Source organism: Pseudophryne corroboree, chromosome 9 (assembly GCF_028390025.1).
Source record: "Pseudophryne corroboree isolate aPseCor3 chromosome 9, aPseCor3.hap2, whole genome shotgun sequence".
Taxonomy (NCBI): domain Eukaryota; kingdom Metazoa; phylum Chordata; class Amphibia; order Anura; family Myobatrachidae; genus Pseudophryne; species Pseudophryne corroboree.
In genome coordinates, this window is record NC_086452.1 from 374,368,221 (window position 1) to 374,375,193 (window position 6,973).

Here is a 6,973-nt window from a genome sequence, read left to right on the forward strand (position 1 = left end):
TGAGCATATGGGAGCAGGTGGTGCATCGCGGGCATTTGTAGCAGCCTGGTGACTTTGTCATGAAGTGAGGCACCGGAGTCGGTCTATCAAAGCCAGTGATGTCCGTGTGGACAACCATGTCCTTAATATTTCGTCCTCTTGTGAAACACGCCATGGGCCTTTTAGACTTGAAACATGGTAGGGCTTCATCGGATGCCACAATGGGCCATAGAGCACGACTCGCTCTCTGCACCACTTGACTGGATGTGGAGTATTCCATCTTCCAAGGAATTGTTGATTGGGTGTCCTTCACTTTGGGAATGAGCAATTGGGACCGGTCCAATGCTAAGATTTCCATTTTTAGTTTCTTTAACTCAGTGAGGTTGTATCCTCTGGCCTCAAATTTGTCAATAATAGCATCAATGCTGTTAGCTGCTATTATTTTATCGCTTGCTATCCTGGCTACCCGCATCATTTGTGATTTGGGCAGACCTCGTTTAAGAGGTTTAGGGTGAAAACTGGAGGCTGATAGCAAGGTGTTCCGGTCAGTGGGTTTGGAGAACACCTCAGTCCGTAATTTGTGGTCTATGATGGACACTTGGACATCCAAGTAGTGGATTGAAACTGTGCTATAATTAGCCGTGATCCTGATGGTGGATGGTCGGGAATTGATGGTTTCAATGAGGTTCAGCAAGGTTTTTTCATCACTCAGCCATAACATGAATAGATCATCGATGTAGCGCATGTATATTGAAATGTGACATGCACTCTCCGGGGCAGTGAAGAACATGGATTCTTCTTCAGCAAACATAAATATGTTGGCGTAGCTAGGTGCTACGTTACTGCCCATGGCACATCCCGCCAGTTGTCGATAGAATGTGCCGTTGTAAATGAAATAATTGCGTGTTAATGTAAGTTCAAGCATAAATACATCGATGTCAAGATCTGAGATTTCTTCTTCAATATAAAACGCTCTAACTGCTGCAAGACCCTGTGCATGGGGAATCGATGTGTAAAGACTGTTGATATCCATGGTGACTAAGAATGCATTTGTTGGGATATCTGTGATGACTTCCAATCGGTTGAGAAAACTTGTGGTATCCTTGATTAATCTTGCATGTCGAATCACATGAGGTTGTAAAATCTGATCAAGATACATCGCTATAGGCTGATACAAGGAGTCGCGAGCCGAAATAATTGGGCGCCCTGGGGGAGACACGGGGTCCTTATGAATCTTAGGGACAGTATATATTACCGGACTCACTGGAAATGGTTGTTGTAAAGCCTGTAGAAGAGAATCATCCAGTTGGCCATTAGCTTTGGCCTGCTGTAGGATACCTGTAAGTTCAACTTGGTACTGATAAGTCGGATCACCATCGAGCTTCTGGTATACAGCTGAATCAGCTAGTTGTCGTTCGATTTCCGCCATGTAGGCCCCCAGGTCCTGAACCACAATGGCGCCCCCCTTATCTGCTGGACGGATTACAATATCTCTGTAATCAGACAGATTTTTGAGGGCAAGATGTTCATCCCTGCTTAAGTTTTGATGTGGTCGGGGTTGAGCGTCCACAAATTTTTGAACCGAAGCATCCATCAATCGGGAAAACGTTTGTATGGAAGAGTTCTGTGAAACAGGGTCAAACTTAGAGCGGCTTCTCTTCCTTAAGAATTGTTGTGTAGGTGATGTAGTAGAAACTTCCGGGGAATTTTGGAAGTGCTCCTTTAATCGGAGCGATCTAGAAAATCTGTAAAGGTCGATATTCCAGGTGAGATCGTGATGTTTGTTGGTCGGCACAAAAGAGAGGCCCTTGTTGAGGACTTTCTCCTCTGTCTCAGTGAGCACGCGGGAGGAGAGGTTATAGATCATTTTTTCTTTAGGGAGGGAACTTCTTTTTTGCCTCGAGTTTTGACCCCCACGGCGGGTGGCTTTGACTTTACAGCCTGGTCTTTTGTTTTCTTGGTCTGCCCGCCTGGGGGCAGAGAAGTCCCCTCTAAAGGGTCGTCAGAGTCCCGGATTTGGAAGTCACTGTCGCTATTGGAAGTGGCAGTGCCTCGTGACCTGTCTTCACGGCGTTGCCGCCAACCTTGGCGAGATCCTCCCTTTTGTGATCGCATGGGAGGACGATCGCCACCCATTAACCAGTGGTAGACTCTGTTGGTCTCATAGTCTTGTACAACTGTGTCATATTTCTTAAGCTTGAATTTGGACAATTCCTTCTGATAGGTCTCAATAGTTGATTTAATTTTGGAAAGCCAATCAGTGCCCGTGTCAGCAGATAGAGTAGGGACATTGGTCGTTTGAAATTTGTTAATCTTCTCTCTCACCAAGTGGAGTTCTTTTTCAGATTCTTTAATCACAAGTAACATGAGATCAAGTCCACATTTATTGACAATCCCTATCCACTGCTGACAAAATTCCGGGCTGTATCGACCGATAGTTGGTGCATTGCGGCAACGGAAGCCGCGTGGTATCATCTTCTCCTTGAAGTATTTGGTCAAAGTGACTCCATGCATAAGATAGTCGATTTCACGTCTTTTTAATTTAACTAGTTGTTGAAACACTTCTTCAGCTGAAAGCTCTGATGCAAAGGAGGGCCATGGTTCTTTAGATAGGATACCTTCAGCCTCCTTGTTGGTGAAGCTGCATAATAATCCTTTAGTTCGGGGCATACTACGGCAACCTGCCGCAAAGCCACCACTATCGTCTGACTGGGCTTCCATGATGGAATGTGTCAATATTCCAAGAGGGGTGAAAAAAATACAGCTGGTGGTGCAGGGTTCCGTGCGGAGTCGAGTGACTCACAAAAAGACAGTCCCAGGGATGAACCCGCACTCTGATGCTAGTGTGTCTGAATAAATAGAGGGTGCCCTCAGCAAATGTAAATGCAGAAAAAAGGAAGAAGGCTGCGGCACTCCATAAGCAGAATATTAATGTATTGGTTAAAAAGTCATTACAGCAGTGTAAATAGCAGCGACGTTTCGGTACTCGCAGGTACCGTTTTCAAGCTGCGTGCTGCTGAAAGGAAAATCAAGATAAACGAAAATAACTCAAATATACTTACTTAAATAACCCCCCGCTGCTGAGAGAAGCCGGTGCGCGGCAGCGTCCCGCATGGAGTCCGTCCGTGACGGGCGCTTGCCGATGACGTCACTCCGCACAGCGCCGGGAGGTTCCAGGGGAGCATGAAGCGTTGCCTGGCAACCAGACGCTGGGGATTGAGATCTCTCGCCGGCCTCCCACAGCAGCTGAAGGAGACACAAAACGGATAATTTTAAGTGAAAAATAATGCGTGCATAAACAATAAACAATAAATCAATGTGAAAGATAGCAAAGGACACGTATGTACAATACAATGAGGGCACAGGCAGTGTACCTGAACACTCACTGATGAGGGCAACAGATAACCATATTGGTAATGATGACAAAAACGACATGGCCTGGAAGAAATTAAATAAATGAACCTACAACAAAACATAAAGGAAAAGAAGCCATCATTACGGGGCCTGGATGTTCTAATACTATCATAGGCCTCTCGTGATGAAAAAAAAAGGGGGGGGTAAACTAAATTAAATTGCCCGTAGATATACATTGATTATAAGTAAGCTACATATAAGTGTAGCATATCTAATGTAACAAATATAATCGATTCCCCATGCACAGGGTCTTGCAGCAGTTAGAGCGTTTTATATTGAAGAAGAAATCTCAGATCTTGACATCGATGTATTTATGCAGTTGTCATCATTACCAATATGGTTATCTGTTGCCCTCATCAGTGAGTGTTCAGGTACACTGCCTGTGCCCTCATTGTATTGTACATACGTGTCCTTTGCTATCTTTCACATTGATTTATTGTTTATTGTTTATGCACGCATTATTTTTCACTTAAAATTATCCGTTTTGTGTCTCCTTCAGCTGCTGTGGGAGGCCGGCGAGAGATCTCAATCCCCAGCGTCTGGTTGCCAGGCAACGCTTCATGCTCCCCTGGAACCTCCCGGCGCTGTGCGGAGTGACGTCATCGGCAAGCGCCCGTCACGGACGGACTCCATGCGGGACGCTGCCGCGCACCGGCTTCTCTCAGCAGCGGGGGGTTATTTAAGTAAGTATATTTGAGTTATTTTCGTTTATCTTGATTTTCCTTTCAGCAGCACGCAGCTTGAAAACGGTACCTGCGAGTACCGAAACGTCGCTGCTATTTACACTGCTGTAATGACTTTTTAACCAATACATTAATATTCTGCTTATGGAGTGCCGCAGCCTTCTTCCTTTTTTCTGCATTTACATTTGCTGAGGGCACCCTCTATTTATTCAGACACACTAGCATCAGAGTGCGGGTTCATCCCTGGGACTGTCTTTTTGTGAGTCACTCGACTCCGCACGGAACCCTGCACCACCAGCTGTATTTTTTTCACCCCTCTTGGAATATTGACACATTCCATCATGGAAGCCCAGTCAGACGATAGTGGTGGCTTTGCGGCAGGTTGCCGTAGTATGCCCCGAACTAAAGGATTATTATGCAGCTTCACCAACGAGGAGGCTGAAGGTATCCTATCTAAAGAACCATGGCCCTCCTTTGCATCAGAGCTTTCAGCTGAAGAAGTGTTTCAACAACTAGTTAAATTAAAAAAACGTGAAATCGACTATCTTATGCATGGAGTCACTTTGACCAAATACTTCAAGGAGAAGATGATACCACGCGGCTTCCGTTGCCGCAATGCACCAACTATCGGTCGATACAGCCCGGAATTTTGTCAGCAGTGGATAGGGATTGTCAATAAATGTGGACTTGATCTCATGTTACTTGTGATTAAAGAATCTGAAAAAGAACTCCACTTGGTGAGAGAGAAGATTAACAAATTTCAAACGACCAATGTCCCTACTCTATCTGCTGACACGGGCACTGATTGGCTTTCCAAAATTAAATCAACTATTGAGACCTATCAGAAGGAATTGTCCAAATTCAAGCTTAAGAAATATGACACAGTTGTACAAGACTATGAGACCAACAGAGTCTACCACTGGTTAATGGGTGGCGATCGTCCTCCCATGCGATCACAAAAGGGAGGATCTCGCCAAGGTTGGCGGCAACGCCGTGAAGACAGGTCAAGAGGCACTGCCACTTCCAATAGCGACAGTGACTTCCAAATCCGGGACTCTGACGACCCTTTAGAGGGGACTTCTCTGCCCCCAGGCGGGCAGACCAAGAAAACAAAAGACCAGGCTGTAAAGTCAAAGCCACCCGCCGTGGGGGTCAAAACTCGAGGCAAAAAAGAAGTTCCCTCCCTAAAGAAAAAATGATCTATAACCTCTCCTCCCGCGTGCTCACTGAGACAGAGGAGAAAGTCCTCAACAAGGGCCTCTCTTTTGTGCCGACCAACAAACATCACGATCTCACCTGGAATATCGACCTTTACAGATTTTCTAGATCGCTCCGATTAAAGGAGCACTTCCAAAATTCCCCGGAAGTTTCTACTACATCACCTACACAACAATTCTTAAGGAAGAGAAGCCGCTCTAAGTTTGACCCTGTTTCACAGAACTCTTCCATACAAACGTTTTCCCGATTGATGGATGCTTCGGTTCAAAAATTTGTGGACGCTCAACCCCGACCACATCAAAACTTAAGCAGGGATGAACATCTTGCCCTCAAAAATCTGTCTGATTACAGAGATATTGTAATCCGTCCAGCAGATAAGGGGGGCGCCATTGTGGTTCAGGACCTGGGGGCCTACATGGCGGAAATCGAACGACAACTAGCTGATTCAGCTGTATACCAGAAGCTCGATGGTGATCCGACTTATCAGTACCAAGTTGAACTTACAGGTATCCTACAGCAGGCCAAAGCTAATGGCCAACTGGATGATTCTCTTCTACAGGCTTTACAACAACCATTTCCAGTGAGTCCGGTAATATATACTGTCCCTAAGATTCATAAGGACCCCGTGTCTCCCCCAGGGCGCCCAATTATTTCGGCTCGCGACTCCTTGTATCAGCCTATAGCGATGTATCTTGATCAGATTTTACAACCTCATGTGATTCGACATGCAAGATTAATCAAGGATACCACAAGTTTTCTCAACCGATTGGAAGTCATCACAGATATCCCAACAAATGCATTCTTAGTCACCATGGATATCAACAGTCTTTACACATCGATTCCCCATGCACAGGGTCTTGCAGCAGTTAGAGCGTTTTATATTGAAGAAGAAATCTCAGATCTTGACATCGATGTATTTATGCAGTTGCTTGAACTTACATTAACACGCAATTATTTCATTTACAACGGCACATTCTATCGACAACTGGCGGGATGTGCCATGGGCAGTAACGTAGCACCTAGCTACGCCAACATATTTATGTTTGCTGAAGAAGAATCCATGTTCTTCACTGCCCCGGAGAGTGCATGTCACATTTCAATATACATGCGCTACATCGATGATCTATTCATGTTATGGCTGAGTGATGAAAAAACCTTGCTGAACCTCATTGAAACCATCAATTCCCGACCATCCACCATCAGGATCACGGCTAATTATAGCACAGTTTCAATCCACTACTTGGATGTCCAAGTGTCCATCATAGACCACAAATTACGGACTGAGGTGTTCTCCAAACCCACTGACCGGAACACCTTGCTATCAGCCTCCAGTTTTCACCCTAAACCTCTTAAACGAGGTCTGCCCAAATCACAAATGATGCGGGTAGCCAGGATAGCAAGCGATAAAATAATAGCAGCTAACAGCATTGATGCTATTATTGACAAATTTGTGGCCAGAGGATACAACCTCACTGAGTTAAAGAAACTAAAAATGGAAATCTTAGCATTGGACCGGTCCCAATTGCTCATTCCCAAAGTGAAGGACACCCAATCAACAATTCCTTGGAAGATGGAATACTCCACATCCAGTCAAGTGGTGCAGAGAGCGAGTCGTGCTCTATGGCCCATTGTGGCATCCGATGAAGCCCTACCATGTTTCAAGTCTAAAAGGCCCATGG